Source organism: Entelurus aequoreus, linkage group LG10 (assembly GCF_033978785.1).
Source record: "Entelurus aequoreus isolate RoL-2023_Sb linkage group LG10, RoL_Eaeq_v1.1, whole genome shotgun sequence".
In the NCBI taxonomy this organism is placed as follows: Eukaryota; Metazoa; Chordata; class Actinopteri; order Syngnathiformes; family Syngnathidae; genus Entelurus; species Entelurus aequoreus.
This window is the reverse complement of record NC_084740.1, coordinates 56406904-56426618: the sequence shown is the minus strand read 5'-3', so window position 1 is coordinate 56426618 and position 19715 is coordinate 56406904. Positions and strand designations below refer to the sequence as shown.

General features: G+C 39.8%; 1 protein-coding gene across 5 annotated transcripts in view; it reads left to right on the top strand.

Moving 5' to 3' along the window:
• kcnq1.2 (potassium voltage-gated channel, KQT-like subfamily, member 1.2) overlaps nucleotides 1-19715 on the top strand; it is a 435625-nt gene that overhangs the window by 24851 nt on the left and 391059 nt on the right. The window lies entirely within an intron of this gene.

The window sequence follows — 19715 nt, the reverse complement described above, 5'->3', positions numbered from 1 at the left end:
ATAATTGGCAGCACTAGATTTCATACATGAACACTATTTTTATCTACGTGTACAAAACATGCAGTTACATCTTATGGCCATCAGGTTCCATCTTTCAAAATTCTTACATTGTTTTTTATTTTTGAATCTCTTACGTCCATAAAGTGCTATTTTCACATTTACACCCCCTGTGACCCCATAAGGGACAAGCGGTAGAAAACGGATGGATGGATTTTAGTTATTTATATATTTTTTGTTTGTAATGCTGTAATGCACATTCAATTTCTATTTGTGTTTTTATCTCCAATAACGTTTCTTCTACACAGGAAATCATTTTAAATGTGTTGTTTTTGAAATACAACTTGTTTAATAAATATTTTTTGAAAATTTTGAGCCCGTTTAAAAATACAGCGATAATAATAATAATAATATCATAATAACCGTGATATGATCGTTCTTTTTTTATTTCTTTTTTTTAACTGAAGTGAGTTGTGCCTCATTGACATAATCACCATCAAAAGGGGATGTTTACACAACACATCTTTTCATTACAAACTGAGTTTGCTGTCATGACCATGGACTAGGCTTGTCCAGATGCAAATATTTTAGTACCGGTACCAAAATGTATTTAGATACTTTTCAATAATTTTCTAACTAAAAGGGACCACAAACAAAATGTCATTAATGACTTTATTTTAACAAAAAATATTATGATACATTAAAAAAGAGTGAACATACTAGACAACTTGTCTTTTAGTAGTAAGTAAACAAACAAAGACTCCTAATTAGTCGTATGCAGTAACATATTGTGTCATTTATACACCTATTATTTTGTACACATTATGAGGGACAAACTGTAAAAATGGATTATTCATCTACTTGTTCATTTACTGTTAATATCTGCTTACTTTCTGTTTGAACATGTTCTATCTACACTTCTGTTCAAATGTAATATACTTCTGTTGTTTGGTACTTTAAGTTTTAATTTTTGGGTGATACTACCAATTCTGGTATCGATCCGATACCAAGTAGTTACAGGGTTAGATCGGTCATACTTAGGGTTGCCAACTCCCTGAAAAAAAGAATAAGGCACACCTTGCAGGGCTGTTGACCCTTATTTTTTTGGCTTTTTGTATTTGTGTGAAAGGACTTGTACTCTGTCCACAAACGTTGAAAGGAGGCAAAATTACTTTTCTTATTTAAGACGTTTCAGAGTTGCTTCCTTTCAACCTTGGTATGATCTGATGACTGACAATGTACATATTTGTATATTCTTTGACTCCAACCATCATTTAATTATATGCACATGTTTTGGAGTCATATGAAATGGGAAACAAATTGTTCAATAATATTTTTTTTAGGGATGTCTTATAATAATAATAAATGCGTTAAAATGTAATACCGGAAAATATCTGTATCGTTTTTTTTATTATCTGTATCGTTTTTTTTGTTTGTTTTTTTATTTTTTTATTTATTAAATCAACATAAAAAACATAAGATACACTTACAATTAGTGCACCAACCCAAAAAACCTCCCTCCCCCCATTTCTTTCTGTTATCAATATTCTGGTTCCTACATTATATATCAATATATATCAATACAATCTGCAAGGGATACAGTCCGTAAGCACACATGATTGTGCGTGCTGCTGGTCCACTAATAGTACTAACCTTTAACAGTTAATTTGACTCATTTTCATTAATTACTAGTTTCTATGTAACTGTTTTTATATTGTTTTACTTTCTTTTTTATTCAAGAAAATGTTTTTAATTTAGTTATCTTATTTTATTATTTTTTTTAAAAAGTACCTTATCTTCACCATACATGGTTGTCCAAATTAGGCATAATAATGTGTTAATTCCACGACTGCATATATCGGTATCGGTTGATATCGGTATCGGTAATTAAAGAGTTGGACAATATCGGAATATCGGATATCGGCAAAAAGCTATTATCGGACATCCCTAATTTTTTTTGTGCAAAATGACTAAATGAACAGAATGAAAAAAAAATAATTCTGCTTAACTTAAGAGAATACAAATAAACAAATGTCCGAAACAGAAGTCTGTCCTGCTGAACTTAAACCAGAATCAAAGTCATGTGATAGAGCAGGTCTCCAAGAAGTCCTGGGACAAAAACCGAGGTGAGATATTTGTGTTATTGTGTTGGCTGGCAACATTTCATTGATGCTTTATTAATGAAGGACATCTCCCCTCCGTGTGGTTATTGCTTATTTTTGCACAAACTGTGAGAAACCGTCTCAGGGAAGCTCGTCTGCATGCGTCTCCACCTGAACCGTCGTCCTAACCCACTTCAGCGGGCAAATGCAAATTCAAATGGCGTCTGGCACATAGGAGAGGTGTTCTCTTCACGGATGAATCCCGGTTTTTCCGGTTCAGGGCAGATGGCAGACAGCGTGCGTGGCGTGGCGTGGCGTGGCGTGGGAGAGCGGTTTGCCCATGTCAACGTTGTGAATGGAGTGGCCCATGGTGGGGGTGGGGTTATGACGTATGTTATTGCATTTTATTGATGACATTTTGAATGCACAGAGATACCGTGATGAGATCCTGAGGCCCGTTGTTGTGCCATTCATCCGAGACCATCACCCCATGTTGCAAGGATCTGTACACAATTCCTGGAAGTTGAAAACATCCCAGTTCTTGCATGGCAGCTTACTCAGCCCACAAGTCACCCATCGAACATGTTTGGGATGCCGTGGCTCGGCGTATACCCAGCAACTTGGCATAGCTATCAAAATAAGGAGTGGACCGACGTTCCACAGACCACAATCAGCAACATGATCAACTCCACGCCAAGGAGATGTGTTGCACTGTGTGGCAAATAGTGGTCATGCCAGATACTGACTGCTTTTCTCACCCCCAATTAAGCAAAACTGCACATTTTAGAGAATATTATTTTGTGGGCACACCTGAGGCACACCTGTGCAATAATCCTGCTGTCTAATCAGCATCTGGTGGGATGGATTAATTTGGCAAAGAAGAAATGCTCACTAACACAGATTTATACCGATTTATCAACTATATTTGAGAGGAATAGTTCTTTTGTGTATGTAGAAAAAGTTTGACATCTTTGAGTTAAACTTATGAAACATTGGAGCAAAAACAAAAGTGTTGCGTTTATACATTTGTTCACAAATGTTCAATTTTTTTCGGCATTTCTGAACAGTGACTGTGCCAACTACTGGGCTGGCATGCACATTACAATGTCATTCTTCATTCGTAGCCTTTAAGGAGATGGACATTTCTTTTCCAAGATGATAGCTAAGCCAGGATGAAATATCCGTGCTTGTGGCTGCTGGCTGATGTGATGTAATCCACCCTAAGCTGCTTCCTGTGTGGATGGGATGGCGACTGGCGAGGGATGGGCCAAGGGTCAGAGAGGACTGACTCGGTTTGCTTAACAGTCATGGTCAGGGCAATTTGGCCTTCAAGATGGACAGTCCTCCATGTTTGACCTGTCACGATCTGTGGAATTATCCTCTCAATGTGTAACATTATAAAGTCCACTGCAGAAACATTCATAGAACGTTCTATGAATGAGTACTGCATCCAGCCACGAGGGGATGATGTTCATTCTGGGAGGATACTGTCAGTGTTTGTGCAATTTCCCAGGATGTTATTTCCAAATAAAGTGAGAAAGGAGCATGTTCACATTTTAGAATACATTTGTAAAAAACAAAACAAACAAAAAAGCTTTTGTTTATTACCTATGATTTATTGTATAAAAGAGACATTATTTGGGTAACTGGATCAAATAAGAATTTCATTAAAAGAGTATAACCCGCATTTCATTGATTTTATACAATGTAATTTAATATAATAATAATAAAAATAGTGAGTTAATTTATATCGCGCTTTTCCCCCTGGAGACTCAGAGCGGCGGGAGCGGGAATCGAACCTGGAACCCTCAAGTTGCTGGTACGACCACTCTACCGAGCCACACGGCCCAAAATTATAACAATAATAATAATAATCATAATAATGAAGATGATGATAAGAATAAGAATAATAAAAGCAATAGTGACAGCAATGATAATAATATATCTTACATTAAACATACAATCTTTTTTCAACAGAAAAATTATATTACATTAAACATGTACAAATATCAGCATATTTTTTTTCAAAAGAAAAAAATAACATATATATATATATATATATATATATATATATATATATATATATATATATATATATATATATATATATATATATATATATATATATATATATATTACACACACATAAAAAAAACAAGTTGTACAAAATGTAATTATTATAAAATAATTAGCGATAATGAAGGCTTGTGGAAAATGTTCCAAAATATTAAGAAGTCAATGTATTCCTATATATTGGAAAACATATGTTTGTGGCCATTTTTTGAAGCAGCCCACATGTAAAGTATTCTAGTATAGATCACAAATTAGTACTATTTGCTCTTTGAGACATGAGCTTTTTACCATTTAATAGAATAATCTTTAATAAATGTAACACATAAAAAAAATAATGTGATTTTGTACATCAGGGGTCACCAACGCGGTGCCCGCGGGCACCAGGTAGCCCATAAGGACCAGATGAGTAGCCCACTGGCCTGTTCTAAAAATAGCTCAAATAGCAGCACTTACCAGTGAGCTGCCTCTATTTTTTAAATTTTATTTATTTACTAGAAAGCTGGTCTCGCTTTGCTCGACATTTTTAATTCTTAGAGAGACAAAACTCAAATGGAATTTGAAAATCCAAGAAAATATATTTTAAAGACTTGGTCTTTACTAACTGACAAAGAAACAGATAACAGATTTGGTGTCCAGTTCAAAGTGTGACATGATTTATTTAAAAATTTGAGAGTTGACTTTTGTGTTTTACATGAGTTATTATTTGTACAAACATGGTGCAAAATAATTCATGATTTGTTAAAAAATGTTAGTGGCTAGCTAGTTAAAATGGGATATTGTGATTTCACAAGATTGTCTTAGAAGTGATCATTTGAAAATGTTCAATTTGAAAAATGTGCACTTAGAGAAAATATAAAAATAAAGTGTTGCATATTGATATTTATCTGTTTCTATATATATTTATTGTGAGGAATCATTAAGTTGATTAGTGTTTCCACAAAGATAAATATCATTAATTATTAATAATAACATAGAGTTAAAGGTAAATAGAGCAAATTGGCTATTTCTGACAATTTATTTAAGTGTGTATCAAACTGGTAGCCCTTCGCATTAATCAGTACCCAAGAAGTAGCTCTTGGTTTCAAAAAGGTTGGTGACCCCTGTTGTACAGAATGTAACCATCATAGGCCCACAAAAAATGTCTATTTCAATTTTTAAACTGATATTGACTTCCGTACAGTATAATATTGTGTTTGAATATAGTGGTGTCAGTGCTGCATATTAGTGTCTTATCTGCCATGTTTACATTAAATAGGATTTATTGTACAAAAGTAATTCAGGCGAGTGTAAAAAAGTAAAACAGTTTTGGGCCAAATATGAAAAACTGAGTATAAGTCTTGCCGATACGATTCTTACTTAAATTGTTTAATTGAAGAACTGATTGAACTTTTATGGTTGGTTGTTATCTTTCTGTTCTCATCTAGTAAGTAGACCTTGGGTTAGGTGTATTCAATCAGCACATTCATCAATGCTGGTCAAAAAGAAATGTTTTATTCTTCTTTTGCTCCCATCCATTGTGAAATTTGGTGGAGGAGGAATTATGGGGGCGGGTTGTTTTTCAGGAGTTGGGCTTGGCCCCTTAGTTCCAGTGAAAGGAACTTTGAATGCTCCAGGATACCAAAACATTTTGGACAATTCCATGCTCCCAACATTGTGGGAACAGTTTGGAGCGGGCCCCTTCCTCTTCCAACATGACAAGGTCCATAAAGACATGGATGACGGAGTCTGGTGTGGATGAACTTGACTGGCCTGCACAGAGTCCTGACCTGAACCCGATAGAACACCTTTGGGATGAATTAGAACAGAAACTGAGAGCCAGGCCTTCTCCACCAACATCAGTGTGTGACCTCAACAATGCGCTTTTGGAAAAATGGTGGAAAATTGCTATAAAGACACTCCGCAACCTTGTGGACAGCCTTCCCAGAAGAGTTGAAGCTGTAATAGCTGCAAAAGGTCATATTGAACCCTATGGGTTAGGAATGGGATGGCACTTCAACTTCATATGTGAGTCAAGGCAGGTGGCCAAATACTTTTGGCAATATAGCGTATAAGGACTTGGGGATTGTTATTGATGACAACTTGTCTTTTAAATCACACACAGAAAAAACAGTGGCTCCAATTAAAATTAAATGTGATTTTTTTTTCTTTAGAAACAAGCCCTGTTTTTCCCTGCAAGTTTGGAAACGCTTGATTCGGATTTTAATGTGTTTGCTAGATCAGTGGTCCCCAACCTTTTTGTAGCTGCGGACCGGTCAACGCTTGAAAATTTGTCCCACGGACCGGGGGGGTGGTGGGGGGAGGGTGTATTTAAATTTTTTTTTTTTGTTGTTGTTTTTTTTTACATAAATAAATACAATCATGTGTGCTTACGGACTGTATCCCTGCAGACTGTATTGATCTATATTGATATATAATGTATATATTGTGATTTTTATGTTGATTTCATAAAAAAAAAATTTTTTATTTTTATTTTATTTTTTTTTATTTTTATTTTTTTTATTTCTTGTGCGGCCCAATCGGTGGTTGGGGACCACTGTGCTAGATTATGAAGACTTGCCTTTTTTGAATGCACCCGACACTTATTTGACAAAAACTGGATACTGTTTATCACTGTGCCTTATGTTGTATTACTGCTTGTGGCAACCATTGCACTCTGTATGCAACCTTGTCCACCATTGCACTCTGTATGCAACCTTGTCCACCATTGCACTCTGTATGCAACCTTGTCCACCATTGCACTCTGCATGCAACGGCAAACTGTCCATCCTTCTTGGTCCGCAGATTTTTTTGATGGATGTTTGTTTATATAAAAATCACTTCTTGGTCTGGTTCTCTCTTATTTATGTTCTTTTATGTGTAGAGACTACATAAATATGTAATGGCTACAGTTTGAGGTCACAGGACATTGTTGGTGTGTTGCTTTTTAGAGCCAACACAAATCTTAATAAAATAGGTTTCAGATGTGCTGTTCCCTGGTCATGGAATGAATTACTAAAGGATCGGAGGCCACCTCAACTCATCACTTTGGGGGAATTTCAGTCCATTTTAAAGGATCGGGGAATTAGTTCTATTGGGCACAGTACCTGTTTTTAATGAGTTTTTACTGAAATATTTTATTTTTCACCTTTTGCGTGTGTTTATGTTGATGTTGTAAGTAATTTGTACTTTTACTTGTGACTGCTTCTGTCTTTTGTCATACAGTACAGGCCAAAAGTTATGACACACCTTCTCCTCATTCAATGTTTATTTTCATGACTATTTACATTGTAGATTGTCACATCAAAACTATGAATGAACACATGTGGAGTTATGTACTTAACAACAAAAGGTGAAATAACGGAAAACATGTTTTATATTCTAGTTTCTTCAAAATAGCCACCCTTTGCTCTGATTACTGCTTTGCACACTCTGGGCATTCTCTCCATGAGCTTCAAGAGGTAGTCTCCTGGGGCCGTATTCATCAAGCGTCTTAGAGGGCCATTTTACACTTAAGTCTTAGCGAAATTTAGTCCTACTCTCAAACTTAAAGGCCTACTGAAAGCCACTACTAGCGACCACGCAGTCTGATAGTTTATATATCAATGATGAAATCTTAACATTGCAACACATGCCAATACGGCCGGGTTAACTTATAAAGTGACATTTAAAATTTCCCGGGAAATATCCGGCTGAAACGTCGCGGTATGATGACGTATGCACGTGACGAAGTCAGAGTAACGGAAGTTATGGTACCCCGTAGAATCCTATACAAAAAGCTCTGTTTTCATTTCATAATTCCACAGTATTCTGGACATCTTTTGCAATTTGTTTAATGAACAATGAAGGCTGCAAAGAAGACAGTTGTAGGTGGGATCGGTGTATTAGCAGCGGACTACAGCAACACAACCAGGAGGACTTTGTTGGAGCGCTAGCCGCGCTAGCCACCGACCTCACCTTGACTTCCTACGTCTCCGGGCCGCCAAACGCATCGGGTGAAGTCCTTCGTCCTTCTGCCGATCGCTGGAACGCAGGTGAGCACGGGTGTTGATGAGCAAATGAGGGCTGGCTGGTGTAGGTGGAGAGCTAATGTTTTTAGCATAGCTCTGTGCGGTCCGGTTGCTAAGTTAGCTTCAATGGCGTCGTTAGCACAGCATTGTTAACCTTCGCCAGCCTGGAAAGCATTAACCGTATATTTACATGTCCACGGTTTAATAGTATTGTTGATTTTCTATCTATCCTTCCAGTCAGGGGTTTATTTTTTTTGTTTCTATATGCAGTTTAAGCACGATGCTATCACGTTAGCTCGTAGCTAAAGCATTTCGCCGATGTATTGTCGTTGAGATAAAAGGCACTGAATGTTCATTTCGCGTTCTCGACTCTCATTTTCAAGAGGATATAGTATCCGAGGTGGTTTAAAATACAAATCCGTGATCCAAAATAGAAAAAGGAGAGTGTGGAATCCAATGAGCCAGCTTGTACCTAAGTTACGGTCAGAGCGAAAAAAGATACGTCCATCACTGCCTCTCAAGTCCTTCACTGTAACGTTCCTCATCTACGAATCTTTCATCCTCGCTCAAATTAATGGGGTAATCATCACTTTCTCGGTCCGAATCTCTCTCGCTCCATTGTAAACAATGGGGAATTGTGAGGAATACTAGCTCCTGTGACGTCACGCTACTTCCGGTACAGGCAAGGCTTTTTTTTATCAGCGAGCAAAAGTTGCGAACTTTATCGTCGATTTTCTCTACTAAATCCTTTCAGCAAAAATACGGCAATATCGCGAAATGATCAAGTATGACACATAGAATGGATCTGCTATTCCCGTTTAAATAAAAAAAAATCATTTCAGTAGGCCTTTAAGAATAAAAGCTACTTATCAACGTTCTTAAGTCTAAGAATCACTCCTACTCTCCACGATATTTAAGAGACCTTCAGTGGTTAGGAGTTGCCAGCGGGGGATGGCACTGAGGCGAGAGAGACGTTCAGGGAGCGGAAGGATGTCCTGGCTTTGTTTGATGACGAGCAGCTGATCAAACGGTATCGTTTAGACAGAGCGGGTATTATTTTCGTCACAGATTTTTAATAAGGGGCGTCATCTCATCAACAACATCACGCAGCAGAGCTTTCACAGCAGAACTAAAGGTCATCACAATGCTTCGATATCTCGCCACTGGGAAAATGCAACAGTGTAACGCTGATGATTTGGGGCCATCACAACCATCAGTAAGCAGAATTGTTATGGAAACAATAATGGCCCTTACTGCTCCTCACCTTGTCATGTGTTTCATTGACTTTCCAACTACACCCCGGATAATTCAGCAGAAGCAAACTGCATTCATGCATTTCAAATTAGTTGTAGAGTGGCCGGGCCAGCAATCGGAGGGTTGCTGGTTACTGGGGTTCAATCCCCACCTTCTACCATCCTAGTCACGTCCGTTGTCGTCCTTGGGCAAGACACTTCACCCTTGCTCCTGATGGCTGCTGGTTAGCGCCTTGCATGGCAGCTCCCGCCATCAGTGTGTGAATGTGTGTGTGAATGGGTGAATGTGGAAATACTGTCAAAGCGCTTTGAGTACCTTGAAGGTACAAAAGCGCTATACAAGTATAACCCATTTATCATTTTATTATAATTAATGAATTGGAAAGAAAAGGAAACATTTATTTTTGATTCATTGCCAATATTGTTTGTTTGTTTTGTATTATTTTGTAGTTTATTGTCAAAATATACACTCCCATTGTCCACTTAAATATTTCTAAGATATTTCTTTATTCTTAGACAAGGGATTCCCTTCCGTGATTGGTCATTTCTATGGACACAGAAATGACGTCACCTAAAATTCCGTTTACGGCACATAGTAATGTCGTAATTCAGCTCTGAGTGTGACACTTAAGATTCAGTCCTACACTTTGCTGAAAGTGTGAATAAGACGCTTGATAACTAACTTTTAAGTGCAGCTTTCAGCGAATAATTTCTTTACTCATAAGTCAACTCTTAGCAGACTTCTTAGGAGTAATTCTAAGAAGCTTGATAAATACGGCCCCTGAAATGGTTTTCACTTCACAGGTGTCATAGTTTTGATGTGACAATCTACAATGTAAATAGTCATGATAATAAAGAAAACACATTGAAATGAGAAGGTGTATGTTTTTAATGAAACCTCATTTTGCTGCCCTTTTGGTCAAGTCAGTCTTGCAAAAGAGATTTCAATCTCAATGAGTTCTTACCGGGTTAAATAAAGGAATGGTGATTGTTGTTAGAAAATATATAATAACCCATTGATGTATTTGTGAAGAAGCATTCAAACCATGGCGTAGAGGAGCGTAAGACCAGATAAAAGCAGGATGCAGGCCACAAGCAGCACAGTTGCTCCGGCCAAAGCTAGAGGATGGAAAAAAAAACAGAAATGCCCAAAAATGCTTTAGTTAATAGGCTTATCTGTGTCACTGCCACATCAACACATCTGTAGTCAACTTGTTTAACTATACACCTCATTGTGTTGCTATTTGCTACCCTCAAGGTGAATATGCCCAATGAGACTTGATACGTGTTAAACGTGTCTGGTGTCTTCACACGTGATCCAGAAGCAGATTTTTATGGTCATTCTGGTTGACGCTGCAGGGATTCTGGCCTCAGTAATTCTCGCTAAAGCCGCAGCTGTTTTGTTTTAATCAGATCGCCAAACAAGGTTGGCTAACTCCGTCCTGTCCTGTCCTGTCCTGTCCCAGCAGACACAGTGCAGTAATTAACAGGACGTCACACGTCGCTGTCAACTTTCTCAATGAAGTATCTAATGGCTCCAAACCATCACAACTCTTTGCCTTCACACCGTTGTGAGCATCGTGTTTAGTAAGTGTGCGTTGACAATGGCCATGTCTGCTTTTATTTACTTGATACGCATTTTTGTGGACTTGGAGAAGGCATTCTGTGTCCCTCGGGACGTCCTATGGGCAGTGCTCAGAGAGTGTGGGCAGTGCTCAGAGAGTATGGGGTATCGGACTGTCTGATTGTGGCGGTCCGCTCCCTGTAAGACCGTGTCAGAGCTTGGTCCACATTGCCGGCAGGAAGTTAGACCAGTGAGGGTTGGACTCAGTCAGGGCTGCCCTTTTTTAAGCACAGTCAGGGCGTTGAGGGGATCCGGTTTGGTGGCTGCAGGATTAGGTCTCTGCTTTTTGCAGATGATGTGGTCCTGATGGCTTCATCTGGCCAGGATCTCCAGCTCTCACTGGATCGGTTCGCAGCCGAGTGTGAAGCGACTGGGATGAGAATCAGCACCTCCAAGTCCGAGTCCATTGTCCTCGCCCTGAATAGGGTGGAGTGCCATCTCCAGGTTAGGGACCAGATCCCGCCCCAGGTGGAGGAGTTCAAGTATCTACTTTTCACGAGTGAGGGAAGAGTGGATGGTGAGATGGACAGGCAGATCGTTGCGGCGTCTTCAGTAATGCGGACGCTGTATCGATCAGTCGTGGTGAAAAAGGAGCGTAGCCAGAAGGCAAAGCTCTCAATTGACCTGTCGATCTATGTTTTTATCCTCACCTATGGTCATGAGCTTTTGGTTATGACTGGAAGGACAAGATCACGGGTACAAGCGGCTAAATTTAGTTTCCGCCGCCGGGTGGCGGGTCTTTCCCTTAGAGATAGGGTGAGAAGCTCTGTCATCCGGGAGGAACTCAAAGTAAAGCCGCTGCTCCTCCACCTGGAGAGGAGCCAGATGAGGTGTTTGGGACATCTGGAGGCCCACGAACGCCTCCCTGGGGAGGTGTTTAGGTTACGTCAGACCGGTAGGAGGCCATGGGGAAGACCCAGGACACGTTGGGAAGACTATGTCTCCAGGCGGGCCTGGGAACGCCTCGGGATCCCCCGGAAGAACTGGACGAAATACCTGTCACAGGGCAAACACAGATGGACAACCCTTGGCCAGCTACATGTCTGTGGAGGCGGGACGAAGCCGGAGTACCCATAGAAAACCCAGGCAGTCACAGGGAGAACATGAAAACTCCACACAGAAAGACCCAGGAATCGAACGGCATGAGGGTTAAATCCAAACTTTTTACCAATCAAATTAATCTATGTAATTGATCACTCATTGCAGCCCCAGTGTTTATTTGTTTAAAATGAATACCCATCAGTTGCTACACAGTAGCCACTAGTCTTCCTGGGGACCATCACACAAGACAATAACAACCGCAGGACTCCTGACTACTTTTTGACCCTCGCTCCATTTCGTTGCGTGGCGAAACGCAGTGCCGTTCGGTTGCTGTTGAGCCACAAGCTGGAAAAAAGCGAGCAGAAATGCACAAAGAAAAGGGGGACATTATAGAAATCTCAGATCCAAAGCCATGGCAAGTCATTCTCCCGACAAGATGAAACTATTGTATCTTCGATTGCCGTCAGACGACATCATTGCCGCTAGTTGTAGAGGGGAGGAGCTTCACGTTTGTGTTTACAATACAGTTGAGTGTAGAATAATGGGTAGGTTGTTTCTCTAAATAGTTTAAAAGCTCAAATAGTGGTCAAAGCTCAGCAGAAAAAAAAGATGGTATACAGGAAGTCTAGAGTCACTTTTTATTTGTCAAAACATGTCAAGACACCTTTTCATACCAATGACATACTTCCTGCTTCACAATAATAGTGTTACATCTCACATCTCCTCTAACTACCAGAACAAAATGAAACATGGTCTTACATTACGATCATGCTTTATCAAAGCGGTTTTATAATGTAATCTGTGATATTTCTAGCAAAATACATGTTTTGGCAGATTTAAAAGAACTGTAAATTATTTTATAACCTGTTCTGATTGATAGTCCTCGATAACAGAATGTTTAGCAGGCGGAGTATTTCATTTTATTAATAGAAAGAGAAGGTTAAAACATTGTCACGCAGAAATATGAATAGCATTACAGTCAACTGTACAACATGTCATGTACAGAATATCACGAGCATGTATTCAGGTAGAAATATCACGGATGATCTTACCAAACACCTTTGACAATTAAACCATGATTGTAACAATCTACATTTTGTAATAATAATGTGTGAAACTAGTTAGTAAACATTGAAGTGTAGCTCCTCCCCTGAATGCAAGTGCCCCTACAGCAGGAATACAAATTCTGTGTTACTACAAAATACAAAATCTGGCAAGACACCAGGTATTTTTTTTAATTGTCATTAAAAGCGTGTCTATATCCTTTTCATTAAAGCAAAATAATTGTTCAGTCATAGTGTCAGACTCAGACTTAGACTTCCTTTTGTTTGTCATTCAAATTTGAACTTCACAGCACAGATAAGAACGAAATTTCGTTACATAAGCTCATGGTAGTGCAGGACTGGGGCGCCGCTAGGGATTTTGGGCCCCATGAAAAGAATCTTTACAGGGCCCCCTGTATTATAATTTCATTATCATTAGGGGCCTCTCTGGGCCCCCCTCCATCATGGGCCCCTAGAATCCGTCTCCTTTACCCCCCCTTTTCGGCGCCCCTGGTGCAGGATAAAAAAGCAATAAGGTGTATATATAAATAAATAAATATATATAAATAATATATAAATATATATATAAAATAAATAAATATATATATAAATATATATAAATAAATAAAGGTTCAAACACTGATGACATCTATTAGACAAGACAAGAAGCAAGGAATCAGACAGAGACAGGATTCAATTTGGCTGATGAGGAGAAACGTCTGGGGCTGCCCACTCAGCTACACCCTCCCACCACGCTCTGAAGGCAGTCCCAACGCGCTCCTCCTTTATTTGGGCATTTTCTGATTACATGACATCACATTACGCAGCTGCTCCTAAGGGGGGGGGGGGGGCTCATAAACAGTTCAAAGAAAAGGTGCCTGGAGTGGTGTCAGCTTTGCCCCCTCTCTGCTTTGTAGACCTCGGGTCATGACAAGGTCTTCCTGTGGCTGTCCAATAGATGAAAGAAACCGACACCTCCACGTCGCATCCCATCGCACACTGTGGAGGTTTACAAGCCTTTTGCTTGATAAGATCAAAGACAGCTTCTGTCTTCTCGCAGGGCGACCTGAACTCATGGGAACACAAAGTTGTGTGATAACTTGTGTACAATTATTCTGAACTTGAAAATGATCTCTCTAGTTTACACTTATTAATGACAAAAATATATATTTACCTGCAATTAAACACAATTTTTTGAGTTAACTATGAACAAACTAAATATTGTAATCGTTTAACAGCCCTAACACATACATGTTGACCTATTTTAGTGCATATTAAATGTATACTGCTGTACACAGACTACTCTTAAAGGCCTACTGAAAGCCACTACTACTGACCACGCAGTCTGATAGTTTATATATCAATGATGAAATGTTAACATTGAAACACATGCCAATACGGCCGGGTTAACTTATAAAGTGACATTTTAAAATTCCCGCCACACTTCCGGTTGAAAATCTCCTTTGGATATGATTTATGCGTGGTACGTCATAAAATGCACGGAAGTGTTTGGGCCCTATTGGACACAATACAAAAAGCTCTGTTTTCTTCGACAAAATTCCACAGTATTCTGGACATCTGTGTTGGTGAATCTTTTGCAATTTGTTTAATGAACAATGGAGGCTGCAAAGAAGATAGTTGTAGGTGGGATCGATCGGTGTCTTAGCGGCTAAGTACAATACTTACAGCAACACAACAAGGACTACTTACCCTGATAGAAGACGCCTAGCTGATGCTTGCCGCCAAACCCACGGATGAAGTCCATCGTCGCGCCGTTGATCGCTGGAACGCAGGTGAGCACGGCTGTTGATGGGAAGATGAGGGCTGGCTGGCGTAGGTGGAGCGCTAATGTTTTATCATAGTTCTGTGAGGTCCGGCTGCTAAGTTGCTAAATTAGCCTTAGCGTCGTTAGCAACAGCATTGTTAAGCCTTACCAGGCTGAGAATTTTTAACCGTGTAGTTACATGTACATGGTTTAATAGTATTTTTGCTCTTCTGTCTATCCTTCCAGTCAGGGGTTTATTTATTTTGTTTCTATCTTCATTTGAGAACGATGCTATCACGTTAGCTCAGTAGCTAAGTGTGTCACCGATGTATTGTCTTGGAGATAAAAGTCACTTTAAATGTCCATTTCGCGTGCTCGACTCTCATTTTCAAGAGGATATAGTATCCGAGGTGGTTTAAAATACAAATCCGTAATCCACAATAGAAAAAGGAGAGAGTGTGGAATCCAATGAGCCAGCTTGTACCTAAGTTACGGTCAGAGCGAAAAAAGATACGTCCATCACTGCCTCTCAAGTCCTTCACTGTAACGTTCCTCATCTACGAATCTTTCATCCTCGCTCAAATTAATGGGGTAATCGTCACTTTCTCGGTCCGAATCTCTCTCGCTCCATTGTAAACAATGGGGAATTGTGAGGAATACTAGCTCCTGTGAAGTCACGCTACTTCCGGTACAGGCAAGGCTTTTTTTTATCAGCGAGCAAAAGTTGCGAACTTTATCGCCGATTTTCTCTACTAAATCCTTTCAGCAAAAATATGGCAATATCGCGAAATGATCAAGTATGACACATAGAATGGATCTGCTATTCCCGTTTAAATTTAAAAAAATCATTTCAGTAGACCTTTAAGTTTACCCATTTCTATACTGGAAGCTATATTGTATAAAAGAGGAACTTGGCACAGTACTACTTGTGTATAAACCACAATGTTGTATTTTTGGTGGTTTCCTCAAATAATGGAGTGGCATATGTCCAGGACACAACTCTGAGCGGCGTACCAAGGGAGGCGCTCGAGTGCTCGCCTTCAACTGCTCCTTTTTAGCCCTCCCCTGCGCCTTCTGCTCCTTCATAAACATATGAACTTCCTGTTGAGCCTCAGCATGCATCTCTCACAAGTCCAACTTTTAGCGTGCATTTGGGCTTTTCATTTACACAGAATTGTGTGTGTGTGTGTGTGTGTGTGTGTGTGTGTGTGTGTGTGTGTGTGTGTGTGTGTGTGTGTGTGTGTGTGTGTGTGTGTGTGTGTGTGTGTGTGTGTGTGTGTGAAGGGGTCAAGTAATCATTGTCCCATCTGTCAGTCTTTCGCCTTCCATAACCCCGACACTTTTCACTGGGTGTCCAAAGTGTTGCCCGGGAATGTGACATTTTCGCGCCGCAGCTTGTTTTTTAAATTTTTTTTAATTGGCCCTGGAGTTGGGCAGCACGGTGGAACAGGGGTTACTGCATGTGCCTCACAATACGAAGGTTCTGAGTTCAATCCCTGGCTCGGGATCTTTCTGTGTGGAGTTTGCATGTTCTCCCCGTGACTGTGTGGGCTTCCTCCCACCTCCAAAGACATGCACCTGGGGATAGGCTCCTCCCACCTCCAAAGACATGCACCTGGGGATAGGCCCCTCCCACCTCCAAAGACATGCACCTGGGGATAGGCCCCTCCCACCTCCAAAGACATGCACCTGGGGATAGGCCCCTCCCACCTCCAAAGGGGGATAGGTTGATTGGCAACACTAAATGGTCCCTAGTGTGTGAATGTTGTCTATCTGTGTTGGCCCTGTGATGAGGTGGTGACTTGTCCAAGGTGTACACCGCCTTCCGCCCAAATGCAGCTGAGATAGGCTCCAGCACCCCCCGCGACCCCAAAAGGGACAAGCGGTAGAAAATGGTTGGATGGATGGCCCTGGACTTAGCCAACCTGAGAACCAGTGTCCTCTGCAGTGGACATTTGTTCTTGGTCTGTTCCTTTTGTTTGGAAAAAAAAATAGCCTGCTGATGCAAAAAAAACAAATGTCCACTGCAGAGGACACTGGTTCTCAGTAAGGTATTCTACAAATCAAATAAATGCATTATTAAAGGCCTACTGAAATGATTTTTTTTAATTTAAACGGGAATAGCAGATCCATTCTATGTGTCATACTTGATCATTTCGCGATATTGCCATATTTTTGCTGAAAGGATTTAGTAGAGAAAATCGACGATAAAGTTAGCAACTTTTGCTCACTGATTAAAAAAAATAGCCTTGCCTGTACCGAAAGTAGCGTGACGTCACAGGAGCTAGTATTCCTCACAATTCCCCATTATTTACAATGGAGCGAGAGAGATTCGGACAGAGAAAGTGTTGATTACCCCATTAATTTGAGCGAGGATGAAAGATTCGTAGATGAGGAACGTTACAGTGAAGGACTTGAGAGGCAGTGATGGACGTATCTTTTTTCGCTCTGACCGTAACTTAGGTACAAGCTGGCTCATTGGATTCCACACTCTCCTTTTTTTATTGTGGATCACGGATTTGTATTTTAAACCACCTCGGATACTATATCCTCTTGAAAATGAGAGTCGAGAACGCGAAATGGACATTCAGTGCCTTTTATCTCCACGACAATACATCGGTGAAATGCTTTAGCTACGAGCTAACGTGATAGCATCATGCTTTAACTGCATATAGAAACAAAAAAATAAACCCCTGACTGGAAGGATAGATAGAAAATCAACAATACTATTAAACCGTGGACATGTAAATACACGGTTAATGCTTTCCAGGCTGGCGAAGGTTAACAATGCTGTGCTAACGGCGCCATTGAAGCTAACTTAGCAACTTAGCAACGGGACCTCACAGAGCTATGCTAAAAACATTAGCTCTCCACCTACGCCAGCCAGCCCTCATCTACTCATCAACACCCGTGCTCACCTGCGTTCCAGCGATCGGCAGAAGGACGAAGGACTTCACCCGATGCGTTTGGCGGCCCGGAGACGTAAGAAGTCAAGGTGAGGTCGGCGACTAGCGCAGCTAGCGCTCCAACAAAGTCCTCCTGGTTGTGTTGCTGTAGTCCACTGCTAATACACCGATCCCACCTACAACTGTCTTCTTTGCAGCCTTCATTGTTCATTAAACAAATTGCAAAAGATGTCCAGAATACTGTGGAATTATGAAATGAAAACAGAGCTTTTTGTATAGGATTCTACGGGGTACCATAACTTCCGTTACTCTGACTTCGTCACGCGCATACGTCATCATACCGCGACGTTTCAGCCGGATATTTCCCGGGAAGTTTTAAATGTCACTTTATAAGTTAACCCGGCCGTATTGGCATGTGTTGCAATGTTAAGATTTCATCATTGATATATAAACTGTCAGACTGCGTGGTCGCTAGTAGTGGCTTTCAGTAGGCCTTTAATGAGACGTTATTAGATATGACATTTATGTGCTTAGTGGCACATGGAAGAAGAGTACATTCACAGCATATGACTGGCTAATAATTGCATGACTTCCCAGTAGCATGTACAGTAATTACAGTGAAATGGGGTTTGTACAAGCAACTCCAATAAAGTAACAATTTATATGCTGTAACTTCACAGTTGCAAGTTAGCAAAGTGTGTTGGTTTTAGCATGTGTAACGCAGCAAATGTATCAAAGTGTTCCCCACAGCCTTCAACTTCTTCTGTGTGGAAAAAGTTTGTCTCCATGGGCAGAATATCCGTCTCTTCCCTGCAAACTTAGGTGGGGAAATGTCATAATGTGAATGAACCATTTCATCCGCCGTGCACATGAATGATAATAAGCAACAGACACTTACATAACCTTACAGCATATGGCGTGTAATCCAGCTTGTATGTAGTACACAGCAGCACTGCTGCTCTGCACTACTCTTCTTTTTTTTTTTCAAGTGAGCCAAATCACGACGCTGCATGCAAACATGGCCACCGTGTCATGTAAAAGCACTCCAAAGATGGATTATTTCTGGGATGGTTAAAACACACAAAACCGAGTCTGCTTTTAATCCCGCCGCTGGTTTGCAAAAGACCTGGCAAAGCTGCAAGCACACCCCCAAAATCCCCCTAAAGGTCTCCTGCAAATGTGAATGAATGAGTGGACTGTAAATACTGTACGTACTGTAAATACTGTACATAGTGCAGCACCTTCCCAGACAATAGCAGCTTAACCTCCTTGTCAAACATGCAAGTGAAGTTCCATGTTGAACTTATTAAAACAAATATTGAGACCTGTCAACTTCAATGAAAAAGCCTTTTCTAAAAAAAAATATATAAATGGTAAATATAATACTAATAGTGTAATTAGTAAATAAATTATCAATATGTATTATTTATATAACGGCCTTTATATATTTTTATAGTAAACAAATTGTATATAAATCAGCCTATATTTTTTTGTTGGTGTCAAAATTAAAATCATTTTATAAATTTGTGTTCTCAGCCTAAAAGTTATTCTTGTTTGATGTCACACTTAGATACTTGAGCCAATTAAAGATATAAATAAATGCCTTAATGAATTAAAAAATTGTCAGTGAATTCATGAAATTGTAAAATATAAACTATAAAAATGCCTTTTCGTAGTTATTCAATGTACACTGTATTTTTTTTCTTCATTTTATATTTTCGTATTGACTGCCATTTTTAAATGTGTTATTTAGACTTAGACAAACATGAATGATCCACAAGGGAAACTGTTCCACACAGGAGCTCAGTTACAAAGGATGGAAAGTGTAAGGATGGAAAGGACAATGCAGGTATAAAATAGACTAAAAACGTACCGTGGTAGCAATATAAAATATAACATATATGTAATATTTACATAATATATGT